Source organism: Bombus fervidus, chromosome 1 (assembly GCF_041682495.2).
Source record: "Bombus fervidus isolate BK054 chromosome 1, iyBomFerv1, whole genome shotgun sequence".
Classification (NCBI taxonomy): domain Eukaryota; kingdom Metazoa; phylum Arthropoda; class Insecta; order Hymenoptera; family Apidae; genus Bombus; species Bombus fervidus.
Window position 1 is genome coordinate 23,947,519 of NC_091517.1, and position 25,502 is coordinate 23,973,020.

At 42.1% G+C, this 25,502-nt stretch overlaps 1 protein-coding gene across 5 annotated transcripts in view; it reads left to right on the plus strand.

Annotated features, from left to right (window-relative positions):
- Egfr (epidermal growth factor receptor) overlaps nt 1–25,502 on the plus strand; it is a 176,319-nt gene that overhangs the window by 103,608 nt on the left and 47,209 nt on the right. Inside the window, exon 1 of one of the 5 annotated variants that reach the window (XM_072022577.1) lies at nt 7,246–7,413. The exons of the other annotated variants lie outside the window; for them this stretch is intronic. The gene's annotated coding sequence lies outside the window, so the exon portion shown is untranslated. Of the gene's footprint in view, nt 1–7,245; nt 7,414–25,502 lie in introns of those variants that run through there. 5 annotated transcript variants of the gene reach the window in all.

A 25,502-nucleotide genomic window follows, 5' to 3' on the forward strand; every position in this document is an offset into this window, starting at 1 on the left:
CGTGAGTTAAAATCGATGCTCGAAGGATTCACCGATTAAATGACATTTTCGTTTCATGCAAAATTTGGAAACGCGTTTATGCTCATAAGATATCTTGTTCGATATTGGGAGATGTATGGTGCAGTATCGGAAAGATAAAGGGAATTTTATTAGTTAACGTTCGCACCTGGTAAAACTCACGAACCGCTGTTGAACAACGCTCTTATCTCTTATCACGGACGTGTACTCGTAACGCTCGTTCGTACACGAAGCTTTACTTCTGCTGTCAACATCTAAATGTTAATCTTCAACGCGAGTCTTGCACAAACACGCAACTTGCAACGAAACGAACGTTCAAAGGGTACCAGAGATCGTTCCAACTGAAATGTTTATAAATCTTCCGGACATTATACGATCAACGCGTCTGATATTCTTAATGCAATTAAGACCGAAACGTAATCAACGATCAGTAGAATCATTGGCTTCAAGAATTCGTTTGAACTCATATTCCACTTATGACAAGAAATTTCAAGAAATTGCTCGATATTTTCTCCCTTGCTATTTTTCTTCTATTTAAATCGTACGATTTTACGCTATTCGTCCGTAACCTCCGATTTGTGTAAAAGGTTTTTATACTCATCTCTGTTATATTGGTAAAAAGAAATGACAAGCAAAACGTCCAACTCTCCTCTTATTTATCGGCGAAGAGAAATAATTCCAGAACACTCGGATCTACTCTCTTTTGTCAGGAAAAAGAATTCTGTGATTCTACGATGTAGTCGCCGAATGCTCCGAAACCTTTGAACTCTCGACTGCTCTCGCTATTTGCTATGTCACGACACAGGGTCCATGGAGAGCTTTGTCTTTAGCCAGAGCACGACTTTCGCTGCATAATATGCGGTCAGCCTCTGGACCAGGCACTGTCGGGTATCTATCTACCAATACAGAGGTGTAGCATCGTGTACCGAGCTACATACCAACACGAGTTTCTCAGCCGGGGCTTCTCTATCTACGGAGGATCTCCGGTGGTATGGACGAGCTCGTGCTGACCTCGAGGGCTAAAGATTACAAGGGCTCGCCACGACTAGAATCCAACCTCTGAACGAGATATATAGGCGCTTACACGTAGCTCTCTAATCTCTGTATATCCAAGCTTCGAGAGCACGCGGTTAGGTGGCCAAGTCCAGTTGCAGAAGAATCTTACGACCGCGTATTTTTCCGTTGATGCGGCTCCATCAGAGCGCGGAACTAAGCAAAAGGAGATATTATCTCGCGATGCCTCGCATGCCTTTATGCTTATACGCTGCCTCGTTCGGTCTCGATGCTATTGGTTTCTATTTCTTGCTTTCGCAATTTCCCGAGGCTTAATTGAGTTTAGAAAGAATTTTGAATTTAGAAAGGATAAGAAGTTTAAAAGACCTTGAATGGTAAGATTTTTAATCGATGATATTCACACGCGTTGCATCTGCGTTAACGCAACATTTCATTTGTAACGTTTTATAGAAAATTAGATTCTATAAAATTCGTATTACGACTGTACAAAGATATGCCAAGAATTTGTTCCATATATTCTATTCGGTTTGGTATTAACGATCGACCTGAAAAATATTCCAGCGGAGAAATTGAAAATCTATGCTCTACCATAAAAAAAACATAAAACACTATCTACAAGAATATTCAAAAGTAACTGTTGTTTTCGAGCCTTACCACAAACGTACTTTCCCTTCGAATATTCATTCACGTTATTTCCCAACCGGACCTTTCCCAGAATACCTTCAACCTTGCCCGAACCCGAGCCACTTTTTCTCCTCGGGCGGCACGCGATTTCGTGCGTACAATTACACATGCTACGTACTTACGCTCGTGTACGTTTAGTGGCGATCGAATCGTTCCATTCTCGATGGCATGCCTCGATCGAGAAAATCGTTTCTCCTTTTGTTTTTGCGAAGCACGCGGCAGCGTAGCTCGCGTTGCTTACGTGGGTCGGTCGAAATGAAAGGAAGGAAACCGATGGCCGATGGGTAGGTAGAGATATACGTACTGTATCCAGCTAGGAGTACGAACCGCTCATTGGCTGGTAATTACGTCGATTATACTCGGTTTTTATGATTGCGTCGCGAGCTCACGGTTCTACGTGCCGCGCTCACTTACGCAAATGAGCGGTCGTGCACGAAAGGAAAGCAGTACGAAATACACCGACCCTCGATCATCCGATAATTGATCTTGCGTGTCGCGGTTGTTCGCGTGAAACGTGCATATGGTAGTGGACGGTTGAAACTGTTATTAGACGATTACGTGATACGAGTTTGCGGATCTAAACACCGAGCTAATCGTTGCCATCGATATCGCCCTTTCGGACACCCACGTGCTGTATCGCCTTATCGCTGGCAGTTTGTTATTACTCGATGAAGTCGGTACGCGCAAATCGTTTAGCGCTGTCGGGGTATTAAACAGGAAAGATGTACGATAGCTCGATCAAGTACGTAATTTGCGTTGTACTTGACCAATTAGTACTTGTACTTCAACTACGTTACGTTAGATTTGTTCTTATTTTGTTTACCGATCCCTGTTTATAGCGTTGATTAGGATATAATATATTCACTGTTTGTATCATATACCGCATCAATCTTTTACTCCTTTGAACGTTGAATATGCTAATCGACATCGATTCGATGGATTTTAAATATCAAGTAGATTTAACATTTCGACGTGTAATTTATTTACGAGTCTTTTTACGTTTTACTTACATACCGATCATACGACGCGAATGAAATAACAGATTTGTAGTAAAATAACTAGAAAAGAAAAATAATCGCGCGTTCATTGGTATTAAATATCTTATGATCGGCAGTGTATGTACACGTACTCTTTTCTGCGCTGAATATTTTGAATTTTCCCTACGTATAAATAACGTCAAACATCGATATAAATTTATATTATATTATATTATAGCAATTGGTAACATCAAGAAACAGGCTGGAGTTAAAACTTAAAGCGTCAATTTGTATCAAACACAACCAACCACTAAATATATTCAATTTTCCCGTCGCAATCGTAAACAACACAACTACCACGATTCAGATAGGTATAAAAGAGTGATGTGAAAGATCATTAGCGTCAATCGTCAAAGCTAGAATTCCAGAGACTGACGTCGTTCTCTAAACGAGCATGCACAGCCGGGCGAAGGTACGAACCTCGTAAAAATTACATCATAACTTGGATTTTTCCGACTCTGGTCGGCTCATTTCACCACGTGTCGCATACCCGTGGTTAGTATTCACGGTGCCGGCGTCCTATTAACGCAAATACGTCCCTGCGAAACCAGTTTGCGTCCCGACGGTGTAAAACCCGACGATTGATTGGTGCAGGACCGCGAAACAGTCGCTTACATTGGCACGCGCTGCCCGGAGAACCGGAGTGGACTCCTTAGGAACACGGTATCCGTCTTGCAGCCGAGACACCAACTCGACAAACGAGTATTCGAACATCTACACGCATACTCGCACCGGTACGTTCGCCACTTTTTCATTTTCTTCCTCTTTATTTTCCTATTCGCACGGGGTTGCCTGTGTGTTTCAAAGTGAAGAGCCATCCTTTACCATCGCGAGCATACAGTTCCACTTACGATCAATTAGCGGAAAGAGAAAACAGCATAGACAGATTTGTTGGAATTTCATTGTTAACGTTATAGTGGTAAGCGTTCGCTTCCACGAAGACAATATGTTCGAACGTATGCTGGAAAATACAGGATTTTACGGGCACGGTTTCGAGAAGCGATCGCTTCTGATACGCCGTTTGCATTAATCAGGGGTAGACGCAGCGTTGTTTGGAATAGTAAGGAGGAAATATTTATAGAAAATTACTTCGAACGACTTTGACATAGTTGGTGGGATGTCAAGTTACTGTTTGATATTCAGTATCTATTTTTATTTTTTTACAAAACGGACATTTGTTTAAATTATTAATAGAAAAATGTACGTCGTGTATAGACGAATGACGTAAGTTTATATTTGTACTATTAATCAACGCTTTAATATCTGATATTTCAAGATACTTTCCAATATCTCAAGTTTAAATCGATCGATTAAATAACGAATTGGGTAACTGATTCGTATGTCTCTCCATATACGTGTAATCTATACGAGATATAACATCGAGAGATTAAAAAACAACTGCCTCGTATCTCCCTATTATGCATACCACTTTAGAAACACACCACAATCACAGAGCAGAATTTCGACCGACATACAATTAGTAAATCACCGGTCGCACCGAAAGCTCGCCGACGAATGGTAGGTTCGGTCGCGCATAGGCGACTTGTGCGACGCGACAGAAGGCGCGTGTGCGCGTACACGCGGCCTGTTCGCCGTCTACACGGTGTCCACATATGGCCGTTTAGCCGTACCGTTCCCTCGCGTCGTCTCTTCTCCTTCGCCTCTAGAGTCCTTGACGCCCACCCTGTGTGTATAGTTCCTCGCCGCGGGTATCTCAGGACGTCCGACACGACGTCCTGCTTCCCAGACGCTGGCAAGCCCTGCGAACCTCCATTGTACGAGGAAACACTCGCGGCGCCTTGCATAATTGACCGGCCTCCCCAATGGACGCTTTTCATCTTTCCAAGTGGCCCCAGACACTGTCTCAGAGCTATTGTTCAGTTCGTTCTTCTAGACACGTCGTCGTTCATCGATGAGATCGAAGGTCACTGGTTTCGGTTAGGTTCGCAGCCACTATTGTGCAAAGTGCATAATTGAAAAGAAGACGAGTAGAGGAACTAATCAGTCGTAATAAATCACTAGCGATGGAATAGGTTCGAAACTGTGTCTTGTAATTGAGCTTCTCTAAAACCAAATTGGTCAACATCAATTTCTGTAAATTTTTCAATTTCGTTACCTACGTAGTATAATTGATATTCAATTTTCAAGAGACGAACAATATACTTAAGTTTTCACTAAAAAAAAATGTTATTTATAATGTTATTCTTTATTAAATATCAGTTTATGGAGTTGATCGATGAAGGCTTCAATTATAAAAATGTATGGTGCATTAAGTATAGCACAAAAGTTGAGGATGAATAAGGAATCAGAATGTTGTAATTCGGTGTTACAACTGAACGTTATAACCTGGTGCTATGATTCAATATCACGACCTGGTATTATATGGCCTGTTTATAACAGCACCACTGCGCATAATAACGTCACTGTTTGAACTCTCGCCTTCGGTTTCATTTCATTCGCATAGACAAAAGCGTTCTAATTCTCCACTGCGAATTCAAATGTCCACTTCTCCTTCCAATTATGTAAATTAGCGTGCCCGATGATACTCGTCTCAAAAACAAAGACACCTCGATATTACTTTCACGCTCTCTCTCTTTCTCTCACGCTCAAACGTACCGAAAACAATTCCTCGTCGCAGCAGAGCTAAAAAATCCGGTGGACCGAGACTTCAGGTAATCAAGGGTTCCTTGATGAAGACGACAGACGACGCGACGCAGAATCAAGTCGTCTTCCTTAATTACCCGAGGCCCATCGTGCCGGTAGGCGCGAAGTTCGATCGATTCCGGGGAACCGCGCGGAATTTGCCGGTTTCTCGAAAGCTGGCGCGCGAGATCTTTCGTAGCCGAAGAGCCAACAGTTGGTTTCTTGCCGATCTCGTGGCCGGTGGACGCGCGTCGATCCTATCCTGACTCTCCTCGTCTTTCTGTCTCCCTTTTACTCGTTCACGGTCGGTATGTTAATGTCATTCTCCCGAATCCCTACGGCCTCGATTCGAGGTACTAGCCCGGCCAGGTTTTTCGTGTCGGGAACGATGTCGCTTCTAATTGACGAGTGGCGGACGTAGACGCGGTCCGAGGAACGAACAACAAGGATTCGTCCGTGTACCTGGTGACATGTGTCCGAGGTGTTCGTAACGACGTTCATCCGTGTCTTATTATACGCTGGACACCCCGATATTTTCGGCGGATCGCGGCAAATGCTGGTTTAGCCGAGTCGAGGGAACGAAATACGTAGGAAAAAGTGGCGACGAGTTGCCGACCTCTGTCGCGATATTTCAGCGGGGTAAAAGAAGTCGCCACCGCGAGCTCTTACCGCCGTTACGGTGTCTGACGTGCCACGAATGTGTTGAGATTTGTTACGCGAAGAGAGGACTGGATTTATCAAATGCTGCAGCACACAGTGTTTTGTCGATGAGAAAGTAGCGCGGAAGGTATTGGAAACGAATGACAAATCGTATCTTGTCGGGAGGATAACTTCGTCATCTTTCACCCTTTCGTAGTATAATACAGTTACGAAAGATTCAAAATTACGAAGAATTATTGACAAGATCCGTTACATCTCGAATGGCAAATAAAAAAGACGCGTGTATTGCTGTTGATAATTATTTGAACGATATCGATAGTACATTTTTTGAATAATTGAAGTTCAAGACACATACCATTTTTAGCCAATAACGCAATCTTTAAACGACAATTTCTGAGAAATTGAAGTTAAATAATCTTTAAACTTACGTTTGTTGATAATATTAAACACGACTTAATACAACCATATTTATCGTTGAGCGATATATAAGTATGCATTTCGCATTCCACTCCTATATTCAAGCAGTGATAAAACGTGTCTACATGTCCAGATATCAGGCACCTTTTACCAATATTTAATTTTCCATATTAACATCTTCGAAATAATATATTTATAAGTTTATATTATTTTTACCTGTACGTAGATTTTAGGGCCATATTACGATCCTCCCGTTAAATAAGAAGAATCAAATTATCAAACGCTAAAGAAAGGGACAATATTATTAATTGGTCATTGTTACCAAACCAAACAAATACCAGTTTCCAAGCCATTACTAAAATCTACTTTAAACACTGACCTACATCCATAGATCTACGTCTGATCTCGCAAGAAGGTGCAATCAATCGTGTTTAACCACTTACACCGTAGCGACCGAAGTTTGCAATTGCACACGCTCGGCATAAATCTCGGCCGAAACGATATAAATTCCAGCAGCCGATCCATTAAACCGCTAAAACCGGCGAAATCGCAGCAGGCAGCGACGACTTCATTGGAGTGGAATCGCGGGGAGGAGATACGAGGCTCGTCACCTTGATCCCCCGAACAAAGAGGCCTGTCTTTCCTGCTTGCTCGATACTCGCGGAGAGAGAAGCCCCGCTAATGACTCGAAAGAGACGCGGTTGAAAACGACAGACAAGTATACCTTTCAAGGCGCTGGCCACGTGGGCGAATCCTGCCGTTTACGGATCCTAGCTACGTCTGTTCTAATAAGCTCTCGTCGAGTGTACAACTCGCGAGAGGCTCACGACCGTTCTACGCGTGGGAGAAAGAGAAAAACCGGTGTAAAAGGGAAAGAGAGTCGAAGAAGACAAGGATGGACAGAAGGAAACGACAGAAGAAGAAAGGAAAACGATTAGAGGTAAGATCGCAAAAAGAAGAGAAGGAAAAGGGGAGTTGGAAACGCGAGGAGTACTCGAATCGTGACGTTGCACGGCAAGTAGGTGTTAGGCCAAGTGGGTGTCGCTCCTCTGGAGAACGCGCATCGAGGAGAGTACGCTGCAACGGTGACATCATCGGTCACGCAGTCAGCTGACTCGACTTAGATGGAGCGAAAGAGCGGAGAAAAGTGCGCTGCATAATTATCGTTGTCCGCGTAACTATTATCGTCTGTATTCGTGCAGACACGGCCTCAATAGTCGAACGGATGTCGACCTTAACGCAATCGAACAGCTTCGATGCATTCCCCTCCCTCGGGGGCCAGTAGCGGACGTGTTTTTCACCGATCGGAAGTGCGTTGGTGGATAGGAACGTAAGGTGGACTGACGCAACGATTGGGATCTTTCGACGGAGGACAGTTACCTGTGACAAAATCTAAAGAACTACGATTAATTTTTTCTGCGATTAAATATACATCTTCGCAGCCTGTTGAACATTACGAAAGCAAGTTTTTAGTTTCTTATTTACAGAATTAGTATTTACGAACATATACTTATGAACAAATTATTTGAAGTGAAGAAATTAATAAAAGTGGATGTTCGTGTTCTCGTGTGCTCTTCATATGGCAAAATTCATGGCTCTAATAATAATTCTTGGATTTTACCTTGTAGTATTTTTTTTTTAAATTCCAACGAATCGAATATACGCGAAGTAAATATTACGTCACTTGTGGTACTTTTAACGTAAACAACGCGCGTCAACTTGTGCGTACAGTTATGCGACTGGTTTTAGTATGCCAAGTATGTTGTATCAGCGTGCAGATTTTCCGACCGAAGTAGTATTCTACGCTGGTTGAGGTTAAAGAGAAATTGCAGGAAGTTCAGGTTTCTTCATCGGAGACACTCACCCGTAGGTTATAAATGAAAATACACGACCTTCGCTACTTCTCGTGATTACTAATTAGTTTTGCACTACACAGAAATATTTAATTTCCCTTAAGGAAAATAATATCCCAAGGCAAGTTCTGGTCACAAAATTACGATTTCTCCAAATCCAATTATAATCTTAGTTATGTTCACTGACGACTTTCAAAGTACATATAAAATCAAGTATACATATATTTCTTGGTCGCGCTTTCTGTTGTTTGAGCAAACGAGGCAGTAAACCGGCAGAGCGGTTCACCATTCTCCCAACGATCCTCTAACTTGCGAAACTTTCTCTACTCTCTCTTCAAGGTACTGGGAAGTGCACACATATATAATGCATATAGCTATTACGTAGAAAATCTGATTATCGAATATAACGGTCAGTCTGTATACTGTATAGCAGTGCCCAAACAATTCTACAGGTGCTCACCCTACTAGGGTAATTTGATCTAACCTCGAAATTTGCTCCTTAGCCTTGAATCGCTACAAGTAGCCCCACCAGCTTTACCGCGTCAGTTAATACTAAACACTGCGCTATGCTACGATCGTATTTCACCTATGTATAGTGCGAGACACGCCTCGCGGGTTTGCCTCGCATTGTCTGTACATAGCTGGAGCTGCGAGGCATTTTTGATCTCGCCAAAAAACTGACAATCGTTGACTCATCCCGAGGCAGCCTCTCGTGTCTGCTCTGTACCACCTGTACATAGCTTTAGAGCCGCACAACGAACCAACATATATATTTTGACTTAATTAAAGAATTTACTTGAATATCCTACATAAATATCATAAATCAAAGTTGTCATATTTACCCATTGAAAAAGATCAGACCGCAAGGGTTAATCCTCTCAAACTCGTCCAATCATAAACTTGACGAAGTCAGCTGAATTAAAATCACCTAGCACGATAGTCATTGGACACGTTGGACAATGTCTCGCTTGGGAAATGCCGTTAAATCAATAAACGAGTAATCTTACTCGAAAAGATTCACAAGACGAGGGGGTTAATATCCGCAACTCTCAAGTCACTTGCAACTCTGAATCGCGAAGCGGGCCAAGTGGTCCTTCAGTCCTCGGTTTAGCCGATGAAGACACGGGCAAGCGTTGTCGCAAGAAAGCCGACCGGGTACGGAGAATACGGGGCCGATAGTAAATTCAAGTGAGACATTGTCGTTCGATCCCTCTCCGTCGGTATCGAACAGGGTGGTCCGGCGGTGGAGCGGCGCTCGTCGTTCCGTCGCATTCCCATTGCCCGTATAACGAGCTCTCAGGGCGCGCGTATCCAGCTGCCCTTCCTCTCCGCCAGTCCACCGTTGCTCCTGGGTGTTCTACGCGTCAGGCGAATTGTATCTTCGCGGGGAGTGATCCCTAACCTGAATAAATTGCATTTCATTGCCCGCTGCATCGCCATTTGCCGGCTACTCGACGGACGATTCTTGATGATCTAATCAGGGGACCAAGAGACACTCAGGTCTGCGAGTGCTCTGGACATTTCTTTTTCCTCCCCTTCGCCACCATCGTCAGTTCGCTGGTATGCCGCGTTCCATTCATCTCTTTCTCTCTGTCTCATCCAATTCCGTGGATTTCTGACGCGTCGCGTTACCGGCGAATCGGACAACGTTTCTTTCCGAGGTATCTCGATGTTTTTCGAGATTGTTCGGTTAATTGGCGGACGATGCGCGGTTCGCTGAAATTGAGCTGGACCTGGTTGAAGGATTGGGTCAGGTGTGTGTGCTCGGGTAATGCTCCGTTTATCGAGAATTATAGTGTGCGAGACAGGGGAAAAGAATCTTTCAAAGTATCTGGACATTCTTGTACGAGTTTTTATTGTTCGTACCTATGGAGTTCTTTTCTTTCCTTTTCTTTCTTTTTTTTTTTTTTTTTTTTGTACGTTGCCAGTGGTGAAAGGAAAGAATTTGAAAGCAATTTACGTGATGCAATTTTTCATCGTCTCTTCCTTCTATAGTTATTAGCCGAGATTAGATCCACTCAATTAATACTGGTTAATAGCACTGGTATAGTAAGATAGCTACAGTGATGAAGTATCGTTTCTGATACGATGAAAATTTCTCTTCGAAGATAATACTGCGAATAGATCAAACTACACAGTATCACCGAATCTAATCATGTGTTTATAAAGAAATGGTTATTTAAAAACGATCAAGCGCGAAGAAATTAGATAAAATTCCCAAAGCATCACACGATTACATACTATGAAATTAATCTAAATATTAATCCTGATTAATCTACTATTTGTTGAAACACATCTAAATAATTCACGATCGTACAAGCGAAGTATATCAAAGTCCATTTTACAGTCGTTTGTTCTGTTGGAAAAGTCGAGCATCACCAGCGCCGCTAGATCAGATATTAGACGCCATCGATACGTCGATTGTGACTCATTTAAAACGACGAACGCAGTGAATGACAATTAGAAATATCGTATCAAGGTTTTCCATGTTGCGAAACGAGGGATCGAAGTCGATGCTCGGTTCTCACGCCGCTACCGCGAATCCCGGACCGATCTGCCTTGAACGGCGAGCGCTAATGAAGCAACTCGAGGCTAGAATGAACGAGAGAAGCGTTCGCGGTATACGAAATCTGCATACGACGCGAATCAACCAGATATTTCGCTTTAACGCTCCATACGAGCAACTACGAGAGTCTAAAAGTGGCAGTAACTTTCGATACGCGTGCTCGCATTTTCTTTCTTTTATTTCTTCCTGTCTTTTTTTTTTTCTTTTATTGTTGCGAATGATACGAGGTAGAACGAATGGATAGGAGTTATATATACTGCGTGAAGACTCACATTATCGTTTTTTCGTGGTCTTAATTCGTTCTGGCATAGACATTCCATTGGAGGAATTCTTTTCTAGGAGAAAGTAGGTAATTAGCTGCCATCGCTTGTAGTTTGGTTGAAGACGTATGAAAGTTTCTGTCTTTCGAATTGGATATCAGAAAGGAAGTACGGTAGAACATGGATTTTCAGAATAGCGATTAATGGAACGATTAATTAATGGAATATTGATTAACAAAGAGATAATTTCTTTTAAATGATCGACGGACCAAGATACAAAGATGAAATAAATTCTTACATTTTTTTTTAAAAGATGTTGTTCTTGTCTAGTAATATTATTCAAATAGCGTGATGATCAGATTAAATAATAAAGGTTCTATCGTAGGTAGCTTTAGTGGTTTCCTTTGCTAAAATATAGCCCTGAAGATAAATCCGTTTAGCATGAAATTTCGATCGAACAGCTTTAAAATTCAATTTAGCTCCATAATGTCAGACAGCAATAGGTCGAGCGTATATCTATGATACGTTGCTCATTATGCGTGACGTCAAGTGTATCCAAGCGTGGGCCTAGTAATTTGCTCATAATATTGTCATTTGAAAAAATAGTCTCAAAAAAGAAAAAGGGAATTGTAACTTCTTGTTAATTTCCACTCTTTGATCAAATGAAAAGGTTGATCGATCTTTAGATGGATCACGGTTGATTGGGCGCAATCAGGCACCGTTTTTAACGCTAGTAATTGGCAATTTTCTCTTCGGTTATGCTATCCACTCTTCTCCTTTTCTCCTCGATCCTTTTCTGTCGATTCACCATTATGAAAAATACCAACATTTCCAGTGTTAAATCGTACTGTATAGTAAGAGGAAGCGATAACGTAAAATAAAGCGTTAGGTGGTGTTACTAATCGAGATCGATTTATTCTTTTATTGCATCGTTAAATTCTCCGTCAATACATAAAAATTCAGTCTAGATACGATCATTCTCCTTTACAATGAGCAAGAATTAATTCTGAGTTGACATCGTACAGCCCTAAACGAAGATCCGAGTCCTTGAAACTCTCGATACGCGTCAAATTACTTGTTACGATCGAAAGTTGCAAACTTGGAACACACCGATTTTACGACCTTGCTGAATCACTTTCATCCTACCAAAAATCCAAACAAATTATCAATCTAGATGAAATATTCCGTAATGAAATGCAAGAGAAAGAACGTCAAGGAGAAATGCCGTCGATGTTTCAACATCGACAGGACATCAATCTGTTTTGGAACGATACGACTGATAAATAGACGTCCGCGCGTTATTAATCGACAGTCACGCGTGCTACGAAGAGAAAGAAAAGAAGAAAAAGAACGGAAGAGGAGGAATTTCGATTCTCATTACAGATACGGGATCTCCGAACGGGACGATTGGAACTTTAATGGAGGTTTCATTATATTTCGTCGTAGAAGAACGCGTGTAAACGCACGGTGAACGTGGAAAAAGAATCGTCGAAGGGGAGCGAGTAGGGAGAGAAGGATGGTGGAGAAAGAGCCGGAGTAAAAACAAGTGGTGATTGATACCATCGCGAACACTGTGAGGCGAGAATCGATCATAATTATTGCCCCCATTAACCCCTCGAGATGATCGATATAGTTTACCAAGCCGATCGATGCTTTCAAACCGGTCTCTCGTGTATGTTCAAGTTAATTGTCTTGTATTATTTATACTATCATGGTCGTCCTAATTGTTATCTCTCTTTCATTCCATTACAGAATATATTTTTCTATAGGAGTATTGTTTCTAGATATAATAAATAAGTTATGCATCAAACTGTTGTATAAAAAATATTGAAATCAGAACACTGTACTTTTTTCTAGAATAAATGGAAAAGTGCTTTGCTCATACTTGCAAGTCAAGAATAACTGCAAACTAAAAGTTTAAAAAGTTAAAGGAACCAGAAATCTTTGATCTTTCATTGCCTATCTTTCCTCTTGATATGAAAGAGATTATCCGACTCGATCTTCGCGAAGCGTCACTGTATCCTCCACATAGATCTTATTCAACCATCACTTCCCGTCGTTTCTTCGCGTTTATTCACGTCCATCCCTCGATACCATCCTCGAAACACAAAAAAAAACATCCTCGGAACACGAGAATTTCTCACGCGACTTTCCCCATGTAAAGTCCTCTTCCATCGGTTGTTCCTCTGGTAAGCAGCCGACACGAAGCAACAGCTAGAACCTTGCCGTTTCAGTATTCTGCTGTCCGTTGCTGTCGGCAGGATCACGCGGCATCAGGCCGTGAAAAGCGCAGACTGCCAGCGCGACTGCTGGTGACGCGACAATAGTCGATTCGTTACTTCGCACTCGCCAACCTCCAGCAAAGACACACCGGGCATCGTGGAGTCCTCGGACCAAGTCGGAAACACGCGATCCGCGATGCCAACCCATGCTCGCTCCATTTGTCTCCGTAGAAGCGACCGCGCCGCCGCGGTGAAACGGTTCTACGTGTCAGACAAACCAACCGTGGAAAAATGCTTAACCATTTCTGGACTACGATCCGGGAACTTTGTTCCAAGCATCGCCGACCCTTGTAAGGGTTTTTGTGGGATTCCGAATGATCGAGCCAGATATCGGCCATCGGAGAAGGAGAGTCGTGGTTTAATTGAGTGGGATAGAAGATCGCTACAAAGAGGAAAGAGATTCGACTTTCAGACGTTGTGTGATTTTAGATTCTTACAAGTGAGAATTTGTTTTTTTATGAAATTGTTCGATTAATAATTGAGCCGCATAGAAGTTAAATCGATCAGCTTCATTCTTTATAATCTCAATGAAGACGAAGAGGATTTTAGATTTTCAGACGTTGTGCGACTTATGATAACCATAAATAACAATTTATCGAACTGAACTTTTCTTCATCTTTTCTTCCATCTGATTTTTATGTACGTAGTGATAAAATATTCCAATTCGATTCAGCTTTTAAATTTCATTGTATATAGTAGTAAGAAATGATTGTTAAAAAGCGCATACTTGAATTATACACAATGAAATTTAAATATAAATATGTATTTCAAGAAACGTAAGTTAAATGTAAATTTTGTAGAATTCACCTCGACTTATCAAGCAGTGGACTAACGGTCTTTATCTAAACTATGACAATCCATAAAAAAAGAAATTCTTCAAAATCTTGTCTGCAACCATTCGATTTCAACATCGAAGAATATACATACGATAATCTAGTTAATTTACGCATACTAGAATATCAAAATAATCTCATTGCAAACATCTCCACTGGTCTAAACAATAAAACCGATTCAATCTCATTTCTCAAAGACCTTCGAATCAGTTTAGATACAACTTACACGACTTATCGGATTTTCCCTACTTCGCCAAGTAAAAGGAGCAACGAGGAAAGCTGGAGCACGTTAGTGAAACGGCTTTTACAGCTACGACTACCGGGCGTAAAGCGTTTCGAAAAAGTGTCTATCGGCGGCGAAGCTTGTTAGAAGTTTGCGGTGGGTAGACGCCGCAAGACGTTTAAACAAGTCGAGACAACCAGAACACGGCGGTCTCGTGGACTCACAAGGCAATTACCCCATTACCCCGTAGTGAACAGGGCGAATTACGCTAATATATCGACGACACGTTACCAACAGACTCCCTTTTTCTCCGATGAACGAGAAGATCGAGGGAGGACCACATTCTTGCTGGTTGCTATAAAGTAATCGATTTACCGCCGAGCGACGTATCAATGCTCGCTCAATTAGCGCGTTGAATTGACTTGTCGAAGGGTGTTCGCCTTATTCCTCGAGTTTCTTTCGACTGGTCGATGTATGGAGATTCGACGTGATAGCCATGGCGATGCTTAGGGGTTGAACTGACTGGTGGCAAATGAGAAATTGAATTAATTTAGTTATCTCCTCTTTTGAAACGATAGTAATCGATGGTAAATAGCGTACACTACTTTTCACAAGGATCTGAAGACCTTAATGAATTTATCATAATAATATATGTATTTTCTCGAAATTTAAAAAGAAACTAATGCTAATAGAAACGAATGCTTTTTATGGAATCGGAAGACTATAATTAAAATTAGTTATTACGAAATTTAACAATAGTATATTTCTTTTGCACGATCGTATCGATTAAAGAGAAATAAAGTCACGTCAGAACGCAAATAAAGAGAAAGAAACGAACGAATATTTTTGCATTTATGTTGTTCACAAGTGGAAGTGAATTTTCGTATCGCCTCAACATCCTGTAATAAAATCCTTTCACGGATTAAATTCTTTTTATACTCACAATTCTACGTCCGTAGCGTTCCACCAGGAATGCAAGAACATATTTTTTCTCATTCTTCTTTTCTCCTTTTATTGCTTAAATTATCATCCGTGTTCGTCCTCGGTGGCCGAACAATTCCTACGAAAGTCGTCGAGCGCGGGGCACGATCATTAAAACTCCGTGAATAATCGGTTTCTCGCAAACATCAGCCATTAAATCGTATGCCGTGCGATAACAATTCCACTTTAACGTCAGCGAATTGTCCTCCACCCATGAACAAACCCATTAAGAAGGGAACACAAGCGATGCACCCGCCTTGGATTAAGCTCGTTCCACGCGTACAGACGAACCTTAAGACTCGATGTTTCGATCATTTTGCGACTTAGGCGTATCTCTTGGAACGATATCGTCTTTACGCGAACGAATTGTTCGATAATGGCATTCCTCGGTTCGTAGATAAATATATTCTAAGCGGATTACTACTGCGAACCGTCACGATTTCGTGACTTTATCGCTGCATATCTCTACCTTTCTCTTTAACATTTTGTAGTCTAGAATTTATATGCCTAAATTATATTTTCGTTTTAACAAATAAAAAATCGTTTCGAGCTTTCAGAAGATATTTCTCGAAAAATTGAAACGAAAAATCAATAAGAATTTCTTCGTTACTATCTGAAACCCAAGAAATTTGTTCTATTCTCTTTAGTTCAAGTGTTCTACCTATCGTCTCAAAGCCGGACTTTCATCATTTCCTCTGAGCCATTTATGTTTCTGGTCTTTAATTTTGATTTAAAACATAGTCGCTCACGGAAGTATTTGAACATTTAACATACGAAACTTTCATGTACATGTCATACATGTTATACAAAACATATTGTGTCGAAAGTCTCCTAAAAAACACTGCAGAATTACACACAAACAACAAAAACGACATTTCTTCTCTCGCTTCATTTTTTTCACTGCCTGCGTGTAGCTCCGACAGAATCGACCTCCATTTCTCGTTCGATCGGATTAAACAGGGTCTTTAAAGCCACTTTTCGTACCTCGAGGAAGACACACGAAAATCGAGTATGGAGACTCGTTGAAGTGCAAAATAACACGAAAAGAGACTCGGAAGATGTCCTCTTGCTTCGAATCGCATGGTCCTCTGCGTATTTCGAGGATGCCAGAGGATTATGTGCAAGCAAGCGTCGCAACAGATCGACGGGAACAACCGTGAACACTCGTGGGCCATCGTGGTCGCAGAAAAATAATTAATCCGCTGCTGCAGAAATGGGAGAGGATTACAGACTAAGGGGGATACAACGAAGCGAGACGAAGAAGCGAGTTAGGGCGCGGAGAAAAGGAGACGGAGAGGAAAGGTCGGATAAATCTCGCCGGTTCGTCGAGCAAGATTATAATATACGATTAATAAGGACCTCGTAAAAAGCACGCGTGATCGATCGGTTGTTCCGAGCTGGAACGCACGGAATATCGTGGAATACAGAGTCGAGGCAGCTTCGAAGCGTTTGTATGTATTGTACGTGCAAATACCGACGAGGTATTTGCCGCACTGCTTTCTCGGTACAAGGCATACTGATCTCGCGGCCCGTTTCTTGCCGATAATTCTTGGAAAGTTGACTGGTAATGCGCCTCGCTGCGAATCTGACTTTTTCTTTTCTCTTTTTCTTTTTTTCTTTGATTTCTCCGAAAATTTTTCTTCTTCCGTATTAAAAGTTGTTGGTTAGTTGGGATGCATAGTGGCGATAGCTTTTATAATTTATCGGTCTCGTATGGTGACATTTGTACAAGATTTTGATCTCGCGATAGTTACTCCTATAGTAACTGTCTGTTCCTTTGATTTTTATATCCACTCTTTGTGTCTATATATCTCTTTCTCTTTCTTTCTTAAAAACTATACATATACATATATCGTAGTATTTGTACGTTGAATATGTCGATCTGTTCGTTGTTTTATTCTATAGGATTTCGTCGTTTAATCGGTGGAATAGAACCGCTCATAGCTCTTCTATAATGTCGACGATTAAAAAATAGAAATTCGTGAAAAAAATTTATCGCTCGACAACGCACACGTATGTAGTAATAAGGAAAATCCCTGACGATTCTCGAAGGCCGGCTCGATTCTTGTAAATAATTTATCAAACGACATATCTGGAGACGTTCTTCGTAGAAACACGATGCGCTACCGGATTCCAAGTAACGTTAGATACAGAAATAAAAATGTGAGAAACGTTGATCGGAAGAACCCCGAGGAAGCTTCGACGTTTCGCAAGAGGAACGAAAGGTCGATGCGATTGAAAATTGAATAAAACAAAAGCTGCACTGACGAGGTGGCGCGGTGCATAATTAAAACAAACAAAGAGTGCTGGGAAGCATAGAATTGGCCGATGGTGGGGCCTTGTCGACCTTGCAGTTCGAACCCTGAATCTCGTGCGGGGATTCTCGCGAAGAAACCGTTGCGCGTGCGGTTTCCTCCGCTGACTAAAATAGTCACAGGATGACATCGACGCTTGAAACAAGACTGATGCTTTTACGTGAGAGGAATAAATTGATACGTGCGGTAATGTTCACATTTGGAAGGACCTGTTACGGAGTGCGAATGATTCTTTGGTCACCTTTTTAAGTGCAGAAAGATAGCTTAGTTAAGATTGCGCTTTTAGCAGAGAAACGTAAAAGGAGCGCGTAGGAAGCGAGGAGAAAAAGCTAGCAAATAAAACAGAGTGAAATACTCAGAGAAATTAAAAAATTCAAATACAATTGAAAACAACTAAAAATTGCAGAAACGTTTAAAAATTCAAAGATCGGACAGCTATAAAATTCGATTTAAATTCGCTTCCTCGTCTTCTTTCCTTTTGTAATTTTAACGTAAAAAATTAAACATGTAATATAATGCTTAATGTGACCTAAAAAAAAAAATTCAGTTCCTTCACCAACCCGAATAATTTTTTAAAACGCCGCTTGTCTCGAAGGCGTTTCGAGCACCAGGCTTCCTCACGCCCGAAAAGTACAGCGTCAGATGATCAATCTTCCAACCGGTGCGATCCTTTGAATACGAAGGGGGCCTGGAAAGCTTAGCCTTCGAGGCTTTCGCGTTCAAGGTTGAACGGGAAAAGCCAGCGGGGTATCTCTTCCGCCGAGTAGGTGACCGATGGACGAACGGGGAAGAGAAGGAAGGTTGTTCCCGGATATTTATAACAGACCACGAGCAACGCAACGATAAATCAAAAAGCAGGCCCCGGCCAGGGATGAACCAGCTCCTGGTGGGGTCAGATCAGCTTTCGTTACGACGCAAAAGGAAAGAAGAAGGGTCGTAAAGGAAGAATAAAGAAGAAAAAAGAAGAGGATTGGAAATGAGGAGAAGCTGGACCACGGGAGAAGGACGCTCAGGGCCGTGATGAATGCAGGCCGAAAGGAGGCTGACCTCATCTACATTCCTGAATGTACGATGCCGGACTCGGGCTGCTCTTGATAATCAGCGCGCCTTATCGTCTTTCGAGAGCCTCGTTTATTGTTACTCGCCAACCATACGTTTCGCAATCGCGATTCATTCGTGAATGCCGGATGAGAAGCGAATACGTTCATACATGACTCGACTAGCGTGCGTTCGCTATTGTTATTAACCGAGCTTTGTCATTACTGTTAACTGGCGGCGCATCTCCGCGTGATTCGTACGATTGAATAATGAAAGAACGATTCTGCGAGGTATGGTGCTGGTGATCATTTTTCCTTGCTACTTTCGTATAATGGAGCGGGAAAGATCGTACGCGTTGAACGTAACGTGTTGCGTGGGTCCGTTTTTGGAAAGAGCATTTCGTAAAATTGTTGGTAATTTAAAAAATTGCACTTGACTCGTAATAATTGAATTTTTAATAGGTTTATCATTCGGATACCGTCGCGGATCGGAATTGGAAAAATTTTGCTCAGTCTATAATCTTGTCACGTGATTATTAACTCTTTTCAAGCTGAATCCATTGTCCAAATGGCATCTGACAGTCAAGAGGGATCAAACTTCTTCGCTATTTACAACTAACCCTCTCATTCCGCTTAAACTAACGCATTTCCAATACCATCTTTCGACAAGAAAATTATCACTTTTCCTCTAATCACGATGACGTGCAACGATCGTTTTGCTCACGATCAGATTGCTATCTAAACCAGCGATGTTTAAACCTCTCCCTGAACTTCAACTCCCTTTAACCGCAAGGCACGCTAATCTTTGTCCAACCGCAACCTCCATGAATAGTACGGATGATAAAAATGCTTCTCCATCGAGGCGTATCCACCGCGTTACCGTGACAGCTACTCAAGAAGCTTCAGGATGCGAAGAATTGGCGATTTCACGTTCGCTAACAGGAACGATCGACTCTATTCGTTGAATATCGATTCGTTGGCGGGAGAATGGTGGTGATCGTCAATGGTTTCACCACTTGCGGGATAAGAGACGAGGCGCACACAGCGTGTAAGCATCGATAAAGCTTCGCTTAACCTCGGCCTGTCCGGACGCATTACTTCGAATGACTGGCAACCTGCCAGAACGGGGTTATGCGCGCAGTAAACGCGTGTGTAATGACGGGTTTCAGGACGTGGCACGAACCAACGGCGCCCTCAATGATGGTTGCTCCACCCAATACGGACTGAGCTCCGTGTTGTACGGCCAAAATTGGCGGCCGCCGCCAGATTCGAATAATGACCGGTATCGCGGCGATGCGCCGATTGCTCCAACTGCCGTATTGAAATGGCACGGTAACATGCGCTGCTTTAATCAAACGCGACCGAAACAACGTACGTACGTACTTACACCGTTGTTTTCAGAGTGATTGCAGTGTTTCGCCGCGAACGTTCGTGCTGTAGGGTGGAATAATTCCATGGGAATATTTATGGAAGTTTTGGAAGGTTTTACAGTTATAGATTGAATTCTAAATATAGATCTTTGTATATTCGTAAATAAGACGAGAAAAATGTATAGTGTTATTTGTGGAGAGAAGAATTTCTAAATGTAAATGACATACCCTGTAGTTTCAAATCTTTCACGAAGTTTTCAATCTACGACGTTTAGCATTTGATTTCTTTAATTATAAAACACGAAAGACGTATCCTGCCGTGTTTCTCTTTTCTGTGATCTCCATATAGAAAAACATATACGTGCTATATCTATCGGTGAGTTAATGTACAGTAGATAAGTCCCAAGTGTTAAAATCTAAACATACCAGTTAAGAAACATCAGAGACCCGAAACAGCGTATCACAAGCATGTCCGAACGCATCAGGTATTTTATGAGGCGCAGAAGAACAAGCCCGATACGCGGGGCTGCTCCGCGTTTCGGCTCCTCGAGATACCTCGATTGTAAACGAGACTTCGGCACGGGTTTCCTCTTTCTTCATGGCCTGTTAGCTCCGTTCCATTCTGCCTCTCACCAGCTTGCCTCTTCTCGATTCTTCCCTTCCCCCACTCCTCCGACCACGTTTCTCCGGGCCCATTTTACCCTCAGGGGCTCGCGGCCTCGATCCAGTCCCCATTGTCCGCGTTGCGTTTCAAGATGCCGCCGCTGGCTTTAATGAGAATTTTAATTACCCAATCCTGCGGACTCCGCGCTCTCATGGTTCTGTTTCTCTCTTGCCCTCTTGTAAAATGCTCATGGACAGCCTGGCCGATTACTCTTGCGCAAGCAACATTGAAAACTCATGCCATGTCACTCTCCGTTACCCCTGTAACCATCCAAGAGAGCACGATTATACGAGTATATGTATATGTACTCGGATAAATTGCACGTGGATGGACCGGTGTGCATGTGTTCCTGGAGCGTGAACGACGTACGAGCTGAGTCGAGGTGATCGATCGAGGATAGAAAGCAACCATGTTACCTCGCTACATTTCTTTGAGATGCTTTCGATCGTATGCTAACGGTTCATGTAAAAAAGGTCGCGTTTTTTGAGAGTCGATTAATTAAGATTAAATTGGCCGTCCACTTCATGGGTGTCCGATATTTTTTGCGCATGGGGAGAGATTGGATTCTTTTGGAATATTTTAACTCTATTGCGATCCCCGAACATTTACATTTCAATCTTGTATTTCAGTACGCTTTTATTTTAACCCCTAAAGGCTCATTTCGCCTCCTATAAATTTCGTAATAAGTGCAAAGGATGCTTTTCTACCTTTCTCACTAATATTGAACGACATATTCGATAATATTAGAATAATTAATTCAATTTATTTGACTATATTAATTTTTAAAACAAAAAGATATACCAGAGTGATATTTTAGCCACGTTGGCTTAACTTCCACTCCTTCGACGATAGATTCTAAGAGTCGATATTCTAAGGAAATCTGTAGCACAAAGTTCAAATCAGAAATCATGCACACGATAGTAATTTTTCCATATTTTTCCCCGAATTCGTGATATTTTTTAACGTTAGAAGAATATCATCGACTCGAAAATGATCAAAGGACTGCAGCAGGCTCAACGTAATAACGAATAAAGATATTTTAAATCGTAGACAGTGTTTTATATTAAAGATATATTAACATATTATGATAACAAAATAATGTTGCATTAAAAAACACAATAAAGTACAAAAGCTAAAAGACATACGAAAAAACGTCCACTGCATCAAATATGATCATGTTTTCTTTTAAACTAAAATAAAATTCTGCGATAAATTCAGCAAATAATTTGGAAACTTTTTAACGACGATAAAACTTTCAAACTCTAAACTGTTTTATCATCGTCAAAGTTGTTCCTGAAACGTTGTAACCATGACGAGTATAGTATATTTTTCTCGGGCCTGTCCACGAACAACATGTACGTGCTACCAGGTTTTTGATTAGTAGAACTCCCATTATCTTTTATCTCAATATCGGCATTTTGGTCCTGCTTTTGTTTCAACGCAATGGGTGTATCTTCCGACTGCATCGATAAACCAGCAGGTCCTGTAAGAATTGTCGTAGGACTACTCGATCCTGTATTACCTCCTCCTCCATTCGAAGGCTTCTTCGTCACGTTCAGTTTCACGAACTTATCTTTTTGGTTCGTCAATTCTGAATTTACATTCTCTTTGTCAGTGTTAGCTAGCTTCAGCAAATTGTCCTGATTGTTCAAAGATTGAAGATGAATAGTGCCTTTTAACGGCGCAATGCCAGTTCTATCCGTATTTTTTTCGATTTCTTTTTTTAAATCAGCAGCGGCTTCCCTTAAGGGCGCAATATCGCTTTTCACTGTCTTGGCGCTTGATTTTTGTGAACCAGGGAAGTTGATGGTCCCCATTAGTGGAGGAGTATCGACCTTGTTCGTTGTTTTATCCGAGATCTTAGAATGAGCAGCGGTCGTTCCTTCTAATGGCACTTTCTTCTGCTCTACTGATTTTAAAGTATCTTTTGATTCTTTCTTCTCAGAAGCTTGCGTTTCGCCTGATGTAACGGAGCTTCCAGGAAACACGTTCTTTGGTCTATCTAACAATGATGATTTCGTATCGTTGGCTTTTTTTGCTGGAGTTTCGAAAGATCGGTTAGAAACAGTTTCTTTCGAAGGAGATTTCTCTGATACCGATGAAATCGGCTGTTGGGATTGTTTATTTCTGTTAAAAGCATTTTCAGCTTGATTTATATTAGAAATACTAGTTTTAAACTCTTTGATCGTCGAAGTAGCATCTTTCCGTCCGTTAAAATCGTCTTTCTTTACGTCAAACAAAAATTTCTTTTCCTTTTTCGTCTTCTCATCTTGAAACTTCAATTCGGATTTGCCCGTTTTATTCGCCGCGTATTTTATCTCAGCGTTCGCAGTATCATTCGCTTCTTTCTTCACCGAAGATATCTTCTCTGGTTCCACAATTTTCGACTGTTCCACCAAGTTCTTCGGTTCCATCAGCGTCTTCTTCTTCGTGGAAGAAACCTTCTCTGGTTCAACGATTTTCTCTTGATTCTGCATAGTTTCTTTCGAAATGATGTTAACAGAGGTTTTGTTTAGAATTCTTGGAATCTGTCTGACGTTTCTCGATGGACTCCTCGATGGTATGATCACACCGTAATCGATCAACGTACCGTCCTTTTTCTTCTCGATCGGTTTCATGGACTTCAGAATCTCCTTAATTCGTAGGTCCTCCTTGGTCCCTTTAGTCGATAAATTCTTTCCTCCTGTTCCGTCTGTTCCGCTCCGCTTTTCCTCTTTCACTGAAACATCAGCAGATTTGTTAGCACTTCCTCCTAATTCCTCCTTTTTGTATACTGTGTTTGAACCCTGTACATTTGCTCTCCCAATTTGCGAATCAACGCGCTCGATGACTACAGGCTTCACATATTTCGGATCTGTCTTCCATTTCGATGCCTTTGTTTCACGTTTCTTCTCTACGTTGACGCTTTGTGGAAACTCGGTGTCGTATTTAACGATTTTTGGCGAACAGCGAACCGTGGGGACTATCGGAGCGTCAAATTCCTTCTTCGCGCTTTTTCTAGAATGAATCGTAGGTTTAACGCGATATCTTGCTTTCTTTACTACTCTACCCGTGTTGTTAGGTCTTGTTTTTACTTCGGGAGTACGTTTGATAGGCACCCATCTCGGCAAATTTTTCACGCGAACGTAGTTAATCATCGGATCAGGCTCGTTTGTCTGTTTAGTCATTGCTTTCCTCGTTACGATATCCCTCTGATTATCAACATTCTGCGGGTCAGGTTTTGCAGACTCGATGGAATTACGTTGCTGAGTTGGTAAAACGTCGGTACTTGATTTGTCTTCTTTTCTTGCGGTCGCTTTTGCGTTCCTTCCCATCGCAGTTACAGCAGACGTACGATCGTATTTTGATACATTCTTTGGAGTGTTACCCTTCTTCCTGATCTTCTTGAAAGAATCCTCGGAGGACCACCAGGGAATCACGTTCGAGGGTGTTCGATTTTTAGATATTCCGTCTTCTTCGTTCATCGTTGGCTGCTGAGAGCGATCGTTCGATGGTACGTTCGGATTTGATGGTACGTTCGTGCTACTCTGAAAGATGGTCTTATTAGGATCCGCGTTCGAGGAAACACCGTCCATGGTGTTCGGAATTGTTTCTTCCTCGCGTGTGGAAGCGTGAATACCGCTTTCGGAAAAAGTGTTTTCGATTTGTGACGCGACGTTTTCAGACGTTTTAACGTCCGTCACATCGGAGACGTCCGTGTACGTTGTTTTCATCGTTGGCTCACCTTTCGTCGCTAGATCGCCTTCCTTTGCTTTGCTCGTCGTTATTCCACTTCTTGGGATGTCTTGGCTGAAAAGATTCTGCGGTCTGTGAGGTTTTACAGGAGGCGCTGGAGGTGTGGGCGGCGTAGGCGTTACAGGTGATGTTGGAGGTGACATACGAGGAGGATCCGTCTTCATCTCCGCGTTTCTAGGTTGTTGAAACCGTGGCTCGTTAAATTTCGCAGCAATCTGCAGGTTCAACACAGGTTTCGAGCTGGTCGATGTCGCGATGTTCCTCGAATGCTCGGCTGCTGCCACGTTTTGACTCTTCGAGGGAATCCTGATCTCCACTTTGTCCACTGAACTGACGACATCCAATTTATCCGCTCTGGCCACGATGCTCTTCAACTCCGACACCGGCTTCCCGTTTATTGAAAATTCGATCTGTTTCACTGGTATCGTATTCTCGCTAATGGATATCTGCATGGAACCGAAATCAGCACGTACGTTCGTATTACTCGTCTCGATCTTGTCAGTTCTGTTTCTCTTTGAGGAAATCACAACCGAGAGTTGCTCTTTGTTGCTACCGGCCGTTTTTGTCGCCGTCTCATCCACGTTGATGGATACCACAGACTCGTTTTGCGAAGGAGTCATCCTGAGCTCAATTTGTGGCTCCTTCGCCGAATTCGTCGGCGTGATTCGCGAGGTATTCACAGGTTCTCGTTTCATGTAGTCTATCGTGGAAGTCGAAGGTTTATCGGTAGTTACAGTTTGCGAAGATGATCTTGTAGCGGGTGGTTTTGAAGCAGGAGGTTTTGAAGCAGGAGGTTTTGAAGCAGGAGGTTTTGAACTAGGTGGTTTTGAGCCAGGTGGTTTCGAACCAGGTGGTTTTAGAGGACCATGATTCCACGATGCTTGCACGGTACTTTGAGTTTCATCCTTTG